Source organism: Rattus norvegicus, chromosome 1, assembly GCF_036323735.1.
Source record: "Rattus norvegicus strain BN/NHsdMcwi chromosome 1, GRCr8, whole genome shotgun sequence".
NCBI classification, from domain to species: domain Eukaryota; kingdom Metazoa; phylum Chordata; class Mammalia; order Rodentia; family Muridae; genus Rattus; species Rattus norvegicus.
In genome coordinates, this window is record NC_086019.1 from 229,670,187 (window position 1) to 229,690,369 (window position 20,183).

At 40.0% G+C, this 20,183-nt stretch overlaps 1 protein-coding gene and 1 long non-coding RNA gene across 5 annotated transcripts in view; one reads left to right on the forward strand and one right to left on the reverse strand.

Moving 5' to 3' along the window:
* LOC108349823 (uncharacterized) overlaps positions 1-19,839 on the reverse strand; it is a 39,704-nt gene extending 19,865 nt beyond the window's left edge. The window contains exons 1-4 of one of the 3 annotated variants that reach the window (XR_005494850.2): positions 17,701-19,839; positions 11,612-11,776; positions 11,066-11,270; positions 7,506-7,645 (exon numbers count right to left, since the gene is read on the reverse strand). This is a non-coding gene — a long non-coding RNA (uncharacterized LOC108349823). Of the gene's footprint in view, positions 1-7,505; positions 10,917-11,065; positions 11,271-11,611; positions 11,777-17,700 lie in introns of those variants that run through there. The other 2 variants (XR_005494846.2, XR_005494852.2) reach the window with 2 other exon arrangements.
* The window catches only part of Trpm3 (transient receptor potential cation channel, subfamily M, member 3), an 884,432-nt gene that overhangs the window by 570,446 nt on the left and 293,803 nt on the right, over positions 1-20,183 (forward strand). The window lies entirely within an intron of this gene.

The window sequence follows — 20,183 nt, forward strand, 5'->3', positions numbered from 1 at the left end:
CGATTACGTTGGTGTGCACACCTTGCCCAGCGGCAGGGAGTTCACAGATGAGTAATGCCATGATTGCCTCTTGTACCCCAACAGCCTGTGTATCACCTTCTGGCACTTTGAAATCTAGACAGCCAGAAGGACATTCACAGTTCATTTCCACCTTGCTTTCTCTATACCTTGCAACTGCAATGGGTCGTGTCTTTCAGTCATAGGATATCTTAAACATGGTTTGTTTGGGGTTTTTTGTTTGGAGTTTTTGTTTTGTTTTTAAAGTTGTATGTATACATCTCTGTGTGAGTTTGCACAACCTGAGCAGGTATCCATAGAAACAAGAAAGGCATAGGATCCCTACAGCTGGTGTTGTGATGGGTTATAAGCTGTCAGACAAGGATGGTAAGAGCTGAACTAAGGTTCCCTACAAGAGCGGTGTGCATGTTAACCACTGAGTCATCTCTCCAGTCCCAGTAACAGGACCTTTTCTGCTAGTTCTAGTGGGCACCAAGAGTACTGATAAGTTTGAGCTATTTGTAGGCCTCTGGGAGTATTTATCATTTCCTGAAGATAAGCACATCTAGGGTGTGGTTTTCAATAGCAAGCAATTGCTTCTAGAATTACTAGTGGTGCAGGGTAACTCTTCAATCTCTATGGGTTGTAGGACAGAAGGTTTTTATGTGTCTTTTTCATAAACCTTTTATTTTGGTTATTCTTGTCCCATATTATTTGTGTAGTATTGATGTTAGTTCTGCTCTGAAGATCTGATAGAACTCTGCTATGAATCTCCCGAGTCCTGGGTTAGTTTGTATTTGGGATACTTTTTTTTTTTTTTATTAACTTGAGTATTTCTTATATACATTTCGAGTGTTATTCCCTTTCCCGGTTTCCGGGCAAACATCCCCCTCCCCCCTCCCCTTCCTTATGGGTGTTCCCCTCCCAACCCTCCCCCCATTGCCGCCCTCCCCCCATAGACTAGTTCACTGTGGGTTCAGTCTTAGCAGGACCCAGGGCTTCCCCTTCCACTGGTGCTCTTACTAGGATATTCACTGCTACCTATGAGGTCAGAGTCCAGGGTCAGTCCATGTATAGTCTTTAGGTAGTGGCTTAGTCCCTGGAAGCTCTGGTTGCTTGGCATTGTTGTACTTTTGGGGTCTCGAGCCCCTTCAAGCTCTTCCAGTTCTTTCTCTGATTCCTTCAATAGGGGACCTATTCTCAGTTCAGTGGTTTGCTGCTGGCATTCGCCTCTATATTTGCTGTATTCTGGCTGTGTCTCTCAGGAGCGATCTACATCCGGCTCCTGTCGGTCTGCACTTCTTTGCTTCATCCATCTTGTCTAATTGGGTGGCTGTATATGTATGGGCCACATGTGGGGCAGGCTCTGAATGGGTGTTCCTTCAGTCTCTGTTTTAATCTTTGCCTCTCCCTTCCCTGCCAAGGGTATTCTTTTTCCTCATTTAAAGAAGGAGTGAAGCATTCACATTTTGATCATCCGTCTTGAGTTTCGTTTGTTCTAGGGATCTAGGGTAATTCAAGCATTTGGGCTAATAGCCACTTATCAATGAGTGCATACCATGTATGTCTTTCTGTGATTGGGTTAGCTCACTCAGGATGATATTTTCCAGTTCCAACCATTTGCCTACGAATTTCATAAACTCGTTGTTTTTGATAGCTGAGTAGACCAATGGAATAGAATTGAAGACCCAGAAATGAACCCACACACCTATGGTCACTTGATTTTTGACAAAGGAGCCAAAACCATCCAATGGAAAAAAGATAGTATTTTCAGCAAATGGTGCTGGTTCAACTGGAGGGCAACATGTAGAAGAATGCAGATCGATCCATCCTTATCACCCTGTACAAAGCTTAAGTCCAAGTGGATCAAGGACCTCCACATCAAACCAGACACACTCAAACTAATAGAAGAAAAACTAGGGAAGCATCTGGAACACATGGGCACTGGAAAAAATTTCCTGAACAAAACACCAATGGCTTATGCTCTAAGATCAAGAATCGACAAATGGGATCTCATAAAACTGCAAAGCTTCTGTAAGGCAAAGGACACTGTGGTTAGGACAAAACGGCAACCAACAGATTGGGAAAAGATCTTTACCAATCCTACAACAGATAGAGGCCTTATTTCCAAAATATACAAAGAACTCAAGAAGTTAGACCGCAGGGAAACAAATAACCCTATTAAAAAATGGGGTTCAGAGCTAAACAAAGAATTCACAGCTGAGGAATGCCGAATGGCTGAGAAACACCTAAAGAAATGTTCAACATCTTTAGTCATAAGGGAAATGCAAATCAAAACAACCCTGAGATTTCACCTCACACCAGTGCGATTGGCTAAGATCAAAAACTCAGGTGACAGCAGATGCTGGCGAGGATGTGGAGAAAGAGGAAAACTCCTCCATTGTTGGTGGGATTGCAGACTGGTACAACCATTCTGGAAATCAGTCTGGAGGTTCCTCAGAAAATTGGACATTGAACTGCCTGAGGATCCAGCTATACCTCTCTTGGGCATATACCCAAAAGATGCCTCAACATACAAAAGAGACACGTGCTCCACTATGTTCATCGCAGCCTTATTTATAATAGCCAGAAGCTGGAAAGAACCCAGATGCCCTTCAACAGAGGAATGGATACAGAAAATGGGATACTTTTATTATTACTTTGATCCCATCGTTAATTGTAGATGTTCATTTATTTAATCTTGGTTTAAATTTGGCAAGTCATATGCATATAGAAATTTACCCATCTGTTTTAGATTTTCCAATTAAGTGGAATATGGGTTTTGAAGGTCTGTTTTGATGACTTTCAGAATTTCACTGTTGTCTGTTATAATGTCTCCTTTTTGTATCTAATGTTATTACCTTGGGTTTTTCTCTTTCTTTCCTTTGATTCCACTGATCAACATGCCTGTTTTTGTGCTCAGACTGAGCTGTTTTTTATTATTATAGCTCTGTAGTATAACCTGAAATCAAGGATAGTGACACTTCCTGCAATTCTTTCATTATTCAGGATTTATTAGTTATCCTAGGATTGGTCTGTTCCCATAGGAAGTTAAAAATTGTCCTTTCAAGATCTATAAAGAACTGTGTTAGAGATTACATTAAATAATCTGTAGATTGTCTTTGGTAAATGACTATTTTTACAATATTAATCCTACCAAATCATGAGCATAGGAGATCTTTCTATCTTCTGTTATCTTCTTAGGTTTTTTTCTTTTGTGTCTTAAAATTTCTATCATACAAGTCTTTCAATTGCTTTTTAGACTTACCCCAAGATATGTTATACCTTTAAGGTTTTTGTAAAAGATTCTGTTTCCATAATTTTATCTCAGCCTCTCATTTGCATACAGAAGGGCTATTGATATTTATGAGCTAATTTTCTCTCCAGTTACTTTGCTGAAAGTGTTTGTCGATTGTGGGATTTTTAGGGTCACTTATGAATACTGTTGTACTGTCTCTGATGATACTATTAAGGGCAGTTTATGCTGGCTCCTTGTTAAGCGCCCGGGACTTGAACAGGAATAAGATGTAGACTTAGCAATCCAGGAAGAAAGAACTGATAGAGAAGCGAATATAAAACAAACTAAATGAAAAATCTCAAGATAGATGCAAAAGCTGATGTACACTGTAAACAGAAGGAGGAGAGATGAGTAGAAAAGAATCTACGAAAACTTTGGGAAAATGGATTTGGAGTTAAACTTTGCAGAAGTCAAATTTTCCTAGGGAAAAAATATGCATAGAAAGGAGGTGGCTCAGGTCTGAGGTCAGGTAGAAGGAAGGCTATACAAGTATGAACACAGCAGGTACATGCCTTTGCTTGATAAAAAGTAAGAACCACAGAGAAACTTACTTAGAAGACAAGGCACTAGAAGATTGTGGCCGTGAAAACAGATGGCAGAGGTATGATGAGGAGGAAAGAAACATCAGGATGGCTTCAGCAAACAGCAGTACTCTAGCTTGCAAGCAGGCCCACCTGGAGAAATACCAATGAACAAGGAAAACCTCTGCTCTGAATTTATGGAATTTTCCGTCATCATTCTTCAGAAATGAAGCCCAATGCTACAATTCTTACAGCCATAAAATTACTCCTAATGACATTCTGCTAAACTCACAGATAAAGGTCTTGCTTAGACACCATCAGAGAAGTTTCCTCCGAGGGAGATGGGAACAAATGCAAAGACCCCATACCCACACAATATGAGCCACACAGTATGAGACACACAGAATGCAAAGAGTGAGAGACTTTGGAACACTCAGACCTAAATGGGATGTCTCCATCAAATTCCTTGCCTCAGAGCTCAGGGAACCCCCCTGGAAGAGAAAACAGAAAGACTATAAGGGCCAGAGGAAATGGAGGACACCCTAAAACCAAGCCCTTCTAAATCAACATGCTCAAAGCTCCTATGAATGCACAGAGACTAAGGTAGCTTGCACTGGGCCTACACAGACAGGTCTCTACCAGACCAACTGAGTAAATACTAAGTTTCCAGTTAAGTGTCTCTATGGAATATCTGAGTGTGATAATAAGCAGGTCTGTGATTCTTATGCCTCTCCTTGGACTCTTCTCATTCTGTTTGTCTGTCTTATCTAATTCCAATGTGTTAGGGTTTGTTTGGTTTTATTATATTTTGTTTTATTATTATCCTGTAGAAGCCCATGAGAGTCAGAAAAGCAGTGAATCTAATGGGAGGAGAAGAGGGGAGGAACCTGAAGGAGTGGAGGTCGGGAAAACTGTAATCAGGATATATTATTATAAGAAAGAATATATTTATAATAAATGGGAAAAAAGAAGTTAAAACCCTGAAGGCACACCCCCTCTCAGACCCAGAAGCTATGATCAGGAGTCTGTCACATGTGTTTGTCACAAACTCTTGAGTTGATTTTGGTATGGTTTTCTGCTACAAGTTGATCCCACATCTGTTTCTAATATACTAGGATGTTAATAATTATCTCAAGCATAGCCATTATGAAGTTTTAATCACTTAAATTATAAGCATGCATGTCCGCCTGCTCTGTGATGCAAGAATACAAAATTCTTTGTGAATAATTGTGGTAACACCAAAAACATTTTACCTCCTTCTGACCTAGAAAACTGGGCAGTCACTTAGGACTCCATGTCTTTCCTACTTTCCTATAGTAATGCTACAGGCACACACTATGCAATGCAAGGGCCATCCCTGTTAAAACACACACACACACACACACACACACACACACACACACACCCTGCCCCATGCAAAGTCAGCACATTCACAGATGAATGGTCAATTCAGTTCTGCAAGCTTTTACAGGGTCACTCCATCCCAGAGAGTAATCCGGCATTTGCTTTGCAAGCTGCTGGAGTAGTCTGCACTTTTCAACCACAAGAAAATGCCAGTGAGTTACAGATCTCCTCAGTGAGAATCAAATTAAAGGGAATATTGACACTCAATATAGAAAGAATATACAAACTTAATTGTAAAACTATTTTTTAAAAAAAAGAGCAAAGGAGGAGTCTGTATTTGGACACAATAACGAGGTAAAAACAATAACGTTCTAAAACAAATTCCCAGAAAGTCCTTCACTCTAAGTGACAAGGGTTGAAGATAGGGGTTGAATCTCTGAAAATAAATGCTCTCCTGTGACCTGAGATTTCTATGCTATGTTTTTAAAGCCAGACTAGAAAACAACAACACAAATTCTAAAGGGCAGATTACCTTAGATGAATCACATTAAGTACAGCATTAGAATAACCAAGACCCAAGGATACTCGCAGCTAAAACTACAGCCATTCCAAAGAGACAAATGCTTCCTAGATCATGCCCTTAGCCCACATTATAACGCATGGACTCCATGTAATTTCCTACACATTCAGTCTCTTTCTAGAAATAAGAATGCTAAGTCTTAGAAGCCAACAGAGCCTGTCTTCTATATCAAGGAGTGCGTGTGATATATGACTGGAGCATGTGGGCTTTAATATCGGAAGTGCTGGCTTCCAGGCCTCTGAGCACTGACTTTGCTAGATGCTAATGCTATGACCTTAAGTGAGTCCAATCCCTTCTCTGATGACACTTCCTTCTACTAGCAAGGTCAAACAGGTCAAACGAGATGCTCTCAAAGGAACTGGACTTGTGAACTATGAATAAATATTCTCAGGTATCTTTTGTCTCTTAGAACTTCACTATTAATTTGCCTAGATGTATTGATGTGGGCCACTCAGGTCACTGAAGGAAATAATTTATCACTGGCCCTCAGAAATTAAGTAGAGTCTTGGAGTGAAACTCTCCTTCCTCTCTCTGTCTCTCAAAGGCCACCGGAGTGCTTTCCATACCTCTAGCTGCACATGCGTGGGGTGGTCCATTAACCCCTGCACTCCTCACCTCATCTCTGCTAATGCTTTCCATCTGGAACTTTCTCTACCTCATGACTCCTCTGCCCCATGCTTCCTGGCTCAGTTGATTTTAGGTATCTAAAATGAGACTTGAAAAAATAGAACATGGTCGGTCAACTTGTCTCCAGGAATAGTGTATAAGTCTAAACTAAAGGCCAGACTGGGAATTTTTTTTTACTCTCAAACTGTGAGTAACTATCTATTCAGTCATGACATTGTGGTACATGTGAACATATGACCACACTGAAAATAGTTACAAGTACAGAGAGGCATCGGCTATGATCATCAGAAAGCACACTGCTTTTAATACTTACCTACAACTCCTGGCTTTAATGTCCTTACATGCACGTCATACTGAGACCTTCTTTACTATCATTATTATGTTGTAGCGAACAAGTGTCATGAGATACTTTCTCAGGAAATGACCTCTAGAATGAAATAGCGGTCCCTTATGACAGCGAAGAACTAAGCTTTCACTGCCCTCTGTTCTTCAGATTGTGAAATTACTTGGAATAGTTGTCATGAACTGTAGTCAAGCATCCTTATAAAGTCACGTGATAGACCATTTCATGGAGAGCTCTTAGCACTTGCAAGCTTGGTTTTTATGATGAGCAGCATAGAGCAGGTGGGCACAAGGGTGAGATTAACTTGAAGTTTGGATATTGCAAGAATATAGGGCACCTGCATACCCCAAAGACAGAGCACAAGCCATCTCTGTTTTCTGCATACCTGCATTTTTGATGACAGTCTGACTTCTAAGCATCGACTAAAATGAACTTTAGGTGTTCTATTTCCAGCCTATCCAAACAGCGGGCATTCACAACATGTTATGTTCTTGGGAAAGTCATTAAGTGGAGGGAGACAGTGTTTTTATAAGCAAGAATCAGTATATTTGGAGGGAAATTTTCAAGGGTTACTATGAGTATTATATACTATGAGTATTATATATGTTGGATTTAGTCACTTAATGATCACCTTCATATAAAGATTTTTGAATGTTATCCTATAAAACAAAATTATGTCAGGCCTAGATACGTGCGCTTCAGATTCATCCCCATACCAACACGATGCATGAAACAGTCATAAAGAATGGCATATGCCAGAGAACAAAGGGACAAGTAAATGCAGGGGGAACAAGAACATTGTTTATTATTTGTTCGTTTATGTATTTATTATCAGTTCTACTGTAGTACTTTTCATTCTGACTTCTGATCCTTGTCGCTCACACTGTAGATGACTACATCTTCAGCTTCTCCTTAGTCTATGCTTAGAAGTCAGTCTGTCATCAAAAGTGCGAGTACACAGAGAAAGGAGATGGCTTAATGCTCTGTCTTTGGGCTAAGCAGGCACCTTACATTCTTACAATATCCAAACTTCACCTCTCTCTTGCGCCTACCCACTCTAGGTGACTACGTCTGATCATTTACAGATGATAAGGTTTGGCCTTCTCTTGAGACATAAGAGGAACCCCCACCCAATGTCCTAATGGAAATCACACAAATGCATAAGGAGGGAGAAGTGCCATTGCAATGTCATCTTTATTAGCCCACAGAGGAGATGTAATTATTCTGCTAAGTCTTCATTTACTATTTGAGAGCAACGAATTAAACCTCACTAATCTACCTCACTGGATGGTACTTACCAAACCAAAGAGGCTTCAATTATCAACAGCTTAATAAATGCACTAATCTGCACTTAATGAAATCCTTTGCAAGATCACATTGAAACAATGCTTAAGTTGTAATCAGCTGCCTTGTACCCCGGCCTGCTGAGGCTGAGCCCCAGAATATTCTATGTAATCAAATTCCATGTTACTTAAATCTAATGAAATTCCTAATAGTTTTTTTTTAAGACGGAGGAGGGTCAAATTAATTCATATAAAGCTTATTTAATCCAAAAGAAATTAACATTTTGGTATAAATCAAGGAAGAATATAATTAAAACTGCTAAAATTCATCCACCTATAATTACAAAACCAAAGCTGGAAAGAATGCATCAATCGGCCCACAAGCTGGAGCGTCTGTACTAACAAGTCCTTATGTGACACTCAAGTTTGTCAGGCAGTCATAGGCTTGGTCAGATTTAACCACAGTCCCTGGTGAGGTAACAAAATGGAGACGTCCCTCCCTATTTGCAAAGGGGCACCTGGATAATAAAAGAGTTGTCACCAGTCAAAGCCGAGAGTTCAGGTAGGCCACTACCCTAGCACAGGGTCCTTTCCATGTACTCTACATGAGACAGGATTGTGATGGCAGTGACACTAATAGGACAGCACTGGGATCCAGTGCATTTTCTCCCGGTTCACATCTGATACAAAAGCAAAACTCACAGCGACAGTGCCGGAAGGGCTTCACCAGGCAGGCCGAGAATGGTAGGATGCCTGCATCCAAGACTATGGAGGATGAGTCCTGACACTCAGCTGAGCAAAGCATTTCAAGATTGTATTGCGCACACTTGTAGAGTCAATTAATCACGAAAACCTATCCACACCATGAGACAGCCATAAGATATGTGAATATCAACTAATATCTACTTACTTGGAATTCTGCTGGCATAGTCTTTTTAACATAGAAGATACACGAATTTCTATCTGGGGCAAATATTTACTTGTTTGTTTTCTTTGTGAAACAAAGCAATTTTTAATATACCATTCTGAAGAAAGGGATGACAGCCCGATTTTAAGAGCATCTTTTAAAATATACTTGAGATAAAATAAAATCTGTTCTCCTCTATTACATCAATTATATTTAACTTTAGACTTTCAAATTAATCTTAGGATAGTCTGCCCAGTCTATATTAACCATAGATTGAAATATTGAAAGGGGACCAGGTTATGACACAGCTGGTAAAGTGCTTGCCATACAAGCACGGAGACCTGATTCCAATCCCCAGTGCCTGCATTAAAAAGCCAGGTATGGCTCTCATATGCTTGAAATCCAAGTTCTGGGAATGCAAAAAAGGAGAATGGTAGGGGTTCACTGGTCAGCCAATTTAGGTATATATCCAGGTTCAAACACACACACACACACACACACACACACACACACACACACACACACACAGTGGGAACAAATGAAAACTACAGTGTTATTCAAACTATGAGGAAACCTAACCAATAAGCAATTGGGTTGGAATAAGAACACCAGTGCTCCTTAAGAAAAGAATTCTAACCCTCCCCAAATAGCATTTGGTAATCTAGAGCCTTCTGAAGATTATTTTCTTCTCAGGCCAGGAAATATTTATTTCAAGATATTTAATAATGATTGCATAGATCCATTAGTCTTTTAATTTTTTTAAAAAGTTTTTTGTTTTATTTTAATTAGATAAGTATGTGGGATTATGTGAATGTGAGTGTAGGACCCATTATTCTTCAAGTGAATTAACCAACTTATAATGCCAGCAAGAGGAACAGTGGTGTGTGTGTGTGTGTGTGTGTGTGTGTGTGTGTGTGTGTGTGTGTGTGTGTCTGTGTCTGTGTCTGTGTCTGTGTCTGTGTGTCTGTGTGTCTGTGTCTGTGTGTGTAATCCTTTTCAGTGTTTTCCAGCATGTATTTTATTGTAAAATTGGAAAACAGAAAACTTGTTAAATGTCTGCCAAATACTGACAGAAAATAATTCATGACTGTGTGCACAGAGCATGCACACACATGTGATTCATAGTAACTGCTTTACAACACTATGCCAGTGCTTTCAAACTGACAGTTACATTTGGCCTGGTATTTTACGACCTGACAGGTTTATTTGTACAGAATGTGTTAGGAAAATATAAAAACGAATTGGCCCATTAATGAGCATCTTACAGAATACTCCTTCCATGGTTGAAGGATTTATCTTCTAGATATCTATAATGTTATTCATTATTTTTTTTAAAAAAAATGTTTATTGGGTTTTCACCAGGTACCAAGCATTTAAGATCAGGGAAGAGAATTACAAGGTTAACAGACAACATGGCATGCTGGTTCACATCCTGTTGAAGCAGGATGATTATCACAGATCTGAGGGTAGGCTAGGCAGTGTGACCACCAGCATTAACACACACACACACACACACACACACACACACACACACACACACACACACACGGCCCAAAGGTAGGTAGACATGGTCCTAGCCTAGAGCTTAAGATTAACATGATGGTGAGAGTTTGTGAACAACACTGCTCAGAACAATGCTACTGTTCAGAAGCAAAAGCCTTCCATTATAGACTGAGGGAAAAAAAGGAGGAAGAAAAACTTAAATACATATCTAAAAATATGGAGGTTTAGAACAGGTAATTATTAAAGTCATGTTCCTTTAATTATGTAATTAAGAAAGAACACACTTTTCTTTTCCGATGAAACAGAAAAAAATTTTAAGTGTGAATCCACCTTGTTCTCCCAGCACTATCCATGAGCCAGGCTAGCTCAAAGGCACCTTCCGACCAAGAGACTCCCCTGATTGGAGGACCGGTCATAGCCACCCATGTCTCTTAAGGTGTTGTATGCCCCTATAGTCCACTTTGTGGATGAAAGGCACTGAACCTCTTCTGTCTGCTGCCTCAACGTCTATACCTGCAAAGTGAATGTAACATAAACCCTCGTTTCACAGGATTGTTCAAGGTAGTAAACATGTGACAATAATTAGATCACTGAATGGCCTATTTCAAGAACAATGAAACTGTTCATTAGTACCACTGGTATTAAATGGGTCTTTACTTTACCTGGTTTTCCTCCAGAACACATTTTTTTCCAACTTTAATGAGAAGTGGTCATCTGAGAATTCCATTAGCTCAGTCCTATTTAGTAGGCCTGAGGAGCGTCAGCACCACATCTCTAACCAGGTCCCCGATACTGTTGATGTGGGTGCAGTGAGACCGGCCACTGCCCACAGATTCAGGTCTACTGCTCCATGGTCAGACGCCATCCCTTAAGCCACATGTGAATGATCAGAGCACAAAGGTTGAGAATAAACATTTTGAAACATTCATAGCAATTTAGCATTGCCCAAAGCCAAGTGCAAGATCATGTTACAGTGTTCTATAAAACTATTGGTTTACAATGAACTGAGGAAGCTTTTTTTATCCTAGTCCAGACATTATTCATATTCACGAATTCTTCATGTTAAATTTAAATGTTTGCATGACATTCTTTCCCTCCCTCAAGACCTTCCAAATCTTCTCCCCCTCCCTACACACCAAAATCTAAGTTCTTTCTCAAAAAAACAACAAAACCTTAATGTGACAAGAAAACAAAATAGAACCACATACCTCCAAGAAAAAAAAAACAGCAAAACATGGAACTGTAACCAAATAAAAGCCCACAAAAGCCCATGGAGTCCATTATATGCTGGTCAGTTACTTCTGAAGATGAGGCCCGTCCTAGAGTTGATATCCCCTGTGTCACTCCATTGGAGAAAACTGATTATTCTTCTCCTAGTAGGTATAAATGACAATATTGAGAAAGTTTTAAGTTATATTTCATCACAGAGTAATTGAATCATTGATCAGAACACAATGAATTTAAAACGATGGATACAAACACTTTTAAAGTTTTATGCCTCAGAAACTTAAACATAGAAAGCTTTACACAATTGATCGTCAATGGGGAGAGGGAGAGAGAGAGAGAGAGAGAGAGAGAGAGAGAGAGAGAGAGAGAGAGAGAGAGACAGGGAGACAGAGACAGAGAGAGACAGAGAGACAGAGACAGAGAGACAGAGAGAGACAGACACAGAGACAGAGAGAGAGGAGAGAGGAGAGAGAGACAGAGACAGAGACAGAGAGAGACAGAGGAGAGAGAGAGAGAGAGAGAGAGAGAGAGAGAGAGAGAGAGAGAGAGAGAGAGAGAGAAAAGGAATAAAGTGAGCTGGAGCTGGAGCTGGAGAGGACTCCACAGTTGGGAGCCTTGTTACTATTCTGACAGAGGACCTGGGTTTGGTTTCTAGCAAACCGGTTACATGCTGATTCACAACTCTCTATAACTCCAGGAAATCTAATACCCTCTCCTGACCTCTGTGAGTGTCAGGCATACACAGGGCTTCTATATGCATGCAGGCAAGACATCCATACACATAAGATAAAATGAATGAATCAAACAATACAAATTTAAAAGACAAAGTGAGTCCAGCACCAATGAACCATTTTCAAATTCTATAGGCACCGACTCAAAGCCATGTGCCAGGTAGCACTGGCTTTAATACATGTATTAAATATGCAATTAGACCTGCTCAGCTGAGCCTCTGTTTATAGTTTCCTCTTTAAATTTTTTAATTTATATAATATATATGTAAATATATATCTATATGAATAGGTTTCATTGTTGCATTTTCAAACATAATTTGGTTTTAGGAAGTTCCCTTTCTCTCTCCCTCCCAACCTCTCTTCCCCTCCCTTCCTCTCCCACACTCCCTCACAGCCTCCTTTCTGCTTTCCTATGCTTTCCTCTCCCTCCCCTTCTTCAGTTCCTCTTTTCCCTCTCTTGGGCTCCTCTCGAATTTCATAGTCTATACCCAGACTCACCCCTACTTATATACTTTAAACATTGTAAGCCATGGTCTGCATAGGAGCCTTGGTCTGTATTTGTTGTGCTATCTTTTAAGATTATTTATGCATAGATTTGAATTCATATTCATTTCCTTGTACATGTAATGTAAAACATATATATATGCATATATATATATATATATATATATATATATATATATATATATATATATATCCAGGATCTAATCTAAAGTCTTCCAAAGAAGTGTTATATGAGCAAAGAAATACACAACCGGTAAGCTACAGACCTTGGCAGTCGGTGTTTAGGGAGGGCAGTAACAATGTTTTGGAGGTAGGCTTGGTAACCTTCTACAACATGAGAACTGTTTCACTAGCATTTCACCAGAGTGTTTATTTTCTACTTAACAAGTAAGCAATTTGACAGAAAGTGATGACTAGCAGACAGAGATATACATCTATTGTATTAACTTAAAATCTAAATGTTTTCCATTTCCCCAAGCATGATAGGAACACTACATAGACCTTGTCAGGCCTATATGCTTGTATGTTGCTTCCAATGATACAAGTGGGGTTGCTGTTACCCTCTGGTTCAATTATTCATAATTAATAGACTTTCAGGCAGGAAAAACTATAAATCTTGGAAAGGTTCTGCATATTATGGCTAGAACAGTCATGTTGGGTTTTGCTTTGTCGTTTGGTAAGGAAAGAGGGGAAGGGAACACCATGTTCCAGTCTTAGAAACTCTCTTGAAGGCAGAATACAGAATGCCAAGTTATCATTTAATCATAACAATGTCTTAGTAACATTTGGATTCTCACTGAAACAGAATTACAGTCTTCCATATGTGTTGAATAGCTCAGCCGGGGACATTTTTCAGAATGGCTGGAGCCTGGTGAGAATTCTTTTGGGGATTATTTATTAATTCAAATCTTCTTATGTACTTTGTACTGAATAGACCCAAAACCTTGCACTCTGCAATGTTTTCATTGCTTGGTTATGAAAAGAATAACAATTCCATGAATGTGTAAAGATTTTGAAAATCTCTGCTTTTCAAAAGAGCCTCTCTATAGTCTTCGTACACATAATGAGGTACTAAAAACAAATCCATGGGTCACTGTGTCCCAGAATCCTCAGCCTTAAGATCTGCAACTGACCTTGAAGGTCTCGAGGAGCATACCACTCTTCTCCAAGGTCAGGCACCCGGTTATAAACGAGTCATGGCCAAGATTCCTATCCCAAGACTCCTGATCAGTCGTGCCAGCACCAGACTGCCTTAGGACTTTAAATGGCCACAGAAAATCGACTTTTCAGGAATAAAATCCTATGGCCAAATTACACTCTATTTTGGAAATAAAAAACTTTCACTTCAAAAGTGGATCCAGAAGGTAATTTATTTTACTGTGATAAGATAAAACTTGTATGAGATGGACAGACAGACAGACAGATGGACGGACAGACATACAGAAACAGAGTTCCCTGGGAGTTGGTCTTGCTAAGTCTCCAAAGATGGACTGCCATGATCCATCTACTCTCATTCTTTGCTTTTCTCAGCATTTTCCTCCCTCCAGGAGAAAAGAGCTAAACAAAATTAAAATCAGCCTCTGAACCGGATATAACTTGTTACATAAATTCTATCCCCATTTCTACCTAATGTAAAATGCTCTAATTTTATGACTCAGTACAATAGCAGGGAATCAGGGGAGGGGGCAACTCCTAGCAGAATCAGAATGGGGAAAATGAGCTACGATAAAGAACTGAGCGCTTAAAAGATGGCTCTGCACTACTCTGTCTCTGCCTTTAATGACAAGGCACAGCTTCTCCGAATGCAGAGCAACTCCCGCATCACAGGTGTGTGCTGACATTACCACAGTGATACTGGTTCCTAACAGTGAGCCATCATTTTAAAGTTCCTGGCCCTAGAGGCAGATGCCAAGCTCCAGTCTCATAAGACTTTTTGATCATAACCTCATCTCTCATTTTCTCTTTCTTGAGGATAAAGTTTACAGTCTGTTACCTTTCGGTATGTGAACCAGTTTCACAGGGAGCAGTGTTGTCATGTTTTGGGTCAACAGAGGCAGTGCATTCCTAAAAGTGTGCTTGTGTGAGCATTTAAATGTTTAAGTATGGAAATGGTCCTCTATTGAAGCCTGTGGTTAATCCTTAATAGTTATGTGATAATTTTGAAGTAGAGACCAATACCTTCATTTCAACTCTTTCATCAGAGTCTTCTGGGCATAATGAAATAAATGTATGTCTTAACAAACCCAGAGTGATTCCAATGCCATTATTCCACCACACCAAAACAAAAAACATCATGTAGCATCACTACAGTCAGTGAGGGAATAAAGAACACAGACCTCAGTAGCAACAGAAGAATGAGGCCATCACTGGTGTATAATGTTGGCATGATGCTTAACCTGTGTAAACCCCAGTTTTCCTTTATAGAAGAAACTACTGTAATGTCTCTTTTATAACCTTACTTCAAAGGTGGCATGAATTGCTATGTTCAAAAATATTCTCTGTGTAGTAGGGTGCTGTGAAAATATAATGTTTTATGGGTAACTAATGATTGATTGCTTCACAATGAAAAAATTTCCAATGTCATTTCCAATATAAATACAATTTCCAATATAAATATATTGAAAAATTATTTCCAAGAAGACTATGTAGAATGGCCATTCTACATTCAAATTCTGAGCACATTTAAAATTGATTTTTCACAACATGACCTGTTGATAAAAGATGAGTTTCATTTATAACTGGAATATGTGACTTACTGACTTAATTTAGGTGCTATGAAATAAGTTCTATTTAAAACAATTCCAGTCCATAGACACATTATTTTCCAAAGTTAATTCTAGAAATGAGGGTGTTACAGTCCTCCAGAAACAAAGAGAAACTAGAATGGGGAAGAAAATAATTCTTCTTGGAGAGGTCCAAGCTTTATCTGAGCCATAGTAGGTCCAGAAGTGCATAAAGAGAAGAGACAAGCAAGTGGATGAGAGTACCTACTGAACCAGAAATAAGTCACTAGAATAGTACATGAGCCTGCTGCTGATTGGAGTGGGAGCAAAGTATGGGTGTAGAACAAGGTCATGGTTGTTCTCGCTCGCATTGGCTAGCCAAGCCTCTCAAAGAACAAAGTGTTTTAGGCAGTCTTAAGAATACAGAGGCATTGACTCGGTACCAAAGGAATAACCCAACCTTCTGAGGGAAATAACGACATGCCCAATGGCTGGTAAGTGTGGAACCTCTTGGCAGATCAGGGGCACTATCAATATTTTGTTTGACCTAGACAGAAAGAGTGTTAAGGCTTGCAAAGAAGTTAAGAGATTTGGTTAAAATACTTCTAGACTCAGAGCCCCAAGCCTTCCAATACTGAGCTGTTCTTGATTGGACACAGACTATACATAAAGGAATAGGGATGGTATGATCAATTGCTGTAAAGGAACATGCTAGTGACAGTGTGACCCAGAAGCACTGGCCTTGCCATGTCTTCTGGCACTGTTAATAGTCAATGGCAACTCACACTTGTTTTCATGACTTAAAATGAAAACAAGGAGTTTTAAGGTTTCCTGGGCGAAGAAGAGGAGCTGTCAGTGTTTCCTAAATGGCAGTCACTTTTCTGATATCATCATGATTTTCAACTCCACACGGCTTTTGTTTTATGTGGTCCTGGGGATTGAGTCTAATGTTTCATGCACTCTAGACAAGGACTCGATCGGTGAGTTCTGTTGCCTACAGCACTCTTTTCACTTTTCATTTGGAGGTGGTCCCCTTTAGTCATCAAGACTTTATCTTTGAACTTACACTGCTGCTCAGGCACACCTTGAACTTAAGATATTCTTGCCTCAGCCTCCTGAGCAGGTGGGATTACAGGCCCGCACCACAGGGCTTGGATAAATATTACTAATGGATTCATTTTCATTTCTGAATAAGAAATAAATGAATTCCTAGATGATGATATTTTTAGGTATCAGGATACACACACACACACACACACACACACACACACACACAAAACTACATTGCTACAAGCCCAGCATAAATGCCTACGTAAGTTAGCCCTCAAGTCTCCTTTTTGGAGGTACAAGTCTACCTAATGGTGTTCATTTCTAAGGGAGGATTTTATTCTTCAGGAAAGGGAATGGTTTCTGTGTGCCTCCCCAGTGCCATAGTTCCAAGTGCTCTGCTTCCAATAGTCACAGACTGCCATTACTGCCCTTGGAGACCTGCTTCCCAGTAGGGGGTCATACAAGAAGACAAGGGGCGACAACTTGATGGAATAACGCATTGTTCCTTTGGCTAAGATGGTCAGAGGCTCTGGGCAGTGAGATATTTGAGGCTGGACCTATTACAGGGAAAAGCAAGACAGAAAAAGGTGACTGAAGAGAAGTTGTATGTCATGCTGAAAGAAAAGAAGAGCAGAGACAAGTAAGTGTTGGTGCCACAAAGCCAACCATCTCTCCTGACACCCCATTGCACAGTCCTGTTTTTCTTTCTGTCCCAAAGGTTGACCATACACATCAGTTGCAGCCCACTATCCTCTTCATTAAAATAAAATACTCTAAATCATGATCATCTTTGTGACCTCATGATAGCCAAGTAGTTGAGTATTAAGGCAGGGACTTACTGTTCTCTAATATCCTTAAGTACATACTGGCTGGCCCTTTGCTGAAAATGTGTGTTGACCCCTAATCTATGTCATGCCCTTTGTCCTTGCTACCAAATAGAAACATCAAACAGACTCTTGGCAGGTCCTTATAGCAATGCAATATTAACTTTACACATTCAAATCTAGTTTCTACTGACAGAAAATCTAATTTTACTTTTTAAAGAATTGTGGGCCAACAAACCTTCTTGGTGTCATCTTCTCAAATGCAATGTTTCATTAATGACAAATGTAGAGAGTAAGGCGAATCTGCTGTGGCATGAACGTGGGAGTGAGGAGTAACCATAGCTACGGCCGCGCATGTGGTCTTCCATTGTTCAAGATGTCTTCCGGAACTTCATCTAAAGCAGCCCGGTAATAGGCCCTTCTGGGAGCTGCCGCTTCGCTGATGATGCTCTAGGTGTGAAGAGATCTCTATGTAAAGTGACTCTGAGATGCAAGTCTTTGGAGCTAATTACTCTTCTGACTCAAAGTGTCCTCCCCATCTCCTGTGAAAGCTCCAGCTGTCCTGAAACTTCCTGTTTCAGCTCCCAGGAAAGACCCAGAGCTCTATAGCGATATTTCCATCCCGCGTGTAAATTTCATGGAAGGCAACTCACACCTCATGTTCTATTGAATACTTCTCTTTAAAAAAAAGAAAAACAAGCAAAACCAAACAAATGAAACGGGATTAGAAAGAATAAAAATGCAGGCATAGAAAAGTGATAAAAGACTCTACTTGTATAATTGAGCTCATGATTTATTGTAATAAGATGAGGAAATCTACTAATGAAGGGTGTTGAAAGAGGTGAATTGTTAAGTCTTTCTACGTCAGGAAGATTACTGAAAATCTGTTGATTTAGTCTCGTAGTTGACTACTGTTACACTGTCATCTCTGTCTTTCAAAGTATTTGTCTACCCACTTACCTCTTCCGTTCTTTTTTCCCTTCCACTTCCTTCTTTCTTTCTCTCACTGTTGGTTTCTCTCTTTGTGTCTCTCCAGAAATTTCACCCCATATGTTAAAACAACAACAAAAACACCAAATAAAACAAAACCCCTTTCTTTTCCAGATTCTCCCTTGGAGTATCTCTTCACTCTTCCTGAGATTCTTTCTAAATAATGCTCCTCTGAGCACCGTCCTCATGCCCTCCTGTGAGCACAAGATAGACCTCGATAGCCAAAAAGCACACATGTGCTTTTCTGACCCCAGATGTGTACCATGACAGCAAGGGAAAACTGAAAAGCAAACAGAATAAAATGAAAACTCACCTCGTTGTCTATCATCTTTTTATCTAAAATTTGCCTTTTTCTTCCTACTTTTTTTCTGTAGCTTACTTTTTTTTGAACATAGCAACATGAAAATGTATGCTTCTCCCCGAAACCTTTCTGTGATCTTCAAGTGGCATAAACCATAATTTAATTAATCTTATATCAGTGGATTTGGTGTCCAGTTCTGTAGTCTAAACAATGCTGTAGAGACAATCTCTGATGATTCAATTAGAAAGAATAGTTAAAACTACTCTTAGGTGCATTAAGTTTGTGGCTAATTTCTTTGACAGATAAAGAACATTTGTCCCTTTTACAAAAAACAATCTGTGAGGGGATGGAGAGAGAGAAAGACCAGAGAACACATGTACGCACCACTATGCATCTGCATGGTCAGAGAACAGCCCTGGGTGTCAGTACCTCTTTTCCGCCTTGTTTGAGACAAGGTCTCTTTGTTGTCTGCTGCTACATATCTCAGACTAACTGGCCAAGGACTGTCTGAGGATTGTCCTGGCCTCTGTTTCACATTTTGCCATAGAAATGCTGACTTACCAAACAAACACCAAGGTGTCTAGCTTTAGGCAGTTTCTGGAGACTCAAACGCTTTGCCCACTGAACCATTGGTGTTTCATGAGAAAACTTGGTGCGATTTTTCACTTAAATCTTTTTTACCATGTTTCAAACATTGAAAGTCAGTAGGTACATGTTTGTCTCTTGTCTCTCTGGGAAACTATGGTTGAGGGAAGGACCAGCAAATTCGGGGATCAGTCTTACAAAGCACACAGACAGTAAAGATGGCTAGCTGGTTCAGAAGCTAATCCATACAAGTGTGAAATAAGTAAGTCACTTGGTTGTCATTGTCATTTTTATTGTACACACGACACATACCATTTATTCTGACACAAAGCAACAGGACTATGAAAATCAAAACCTAGGCACCTTCTCAGATCATTTACTGCTGGAGGGCAACCTCCCAGTTGACTGTCACCCAGTCATTCACTGCTTAAGAGTCTGTTTGCTCCTAGGAAGCGCAAGGCCCTGGGTTCGGTCCCCAGCTCCGAAAAAAAAGAACCAAAAAAAAAGTCTATTTGCTCTCTCTCTCTCTCTCTCTCCCTCTCTCTCTCTCTCTCTCTCTCTCTCTCTCTCTCTCTCTCTCTCTCTCTCTCTCTCTCTCTCTCTCTCCATGACTACATACCAGCAAGAGTTTCAGAGTGAAGACACAAAGCTGACTCAGCACTGTTTTCCCTGGTCCCAGCTCTACCTACACTGAGCTCCCGGCTCCTCACTTTCTAATACAGAAACAGGGAGTACAGGTCTCTTGTGCATTTGGTCTGGGCAAGGGAAAGAAAGGCTGTGGATGAGAAGTGTGATCAGACAAGTTTTGTTAACATCTAGTTGTGGAAGCTCCTTGCCCAACCCCA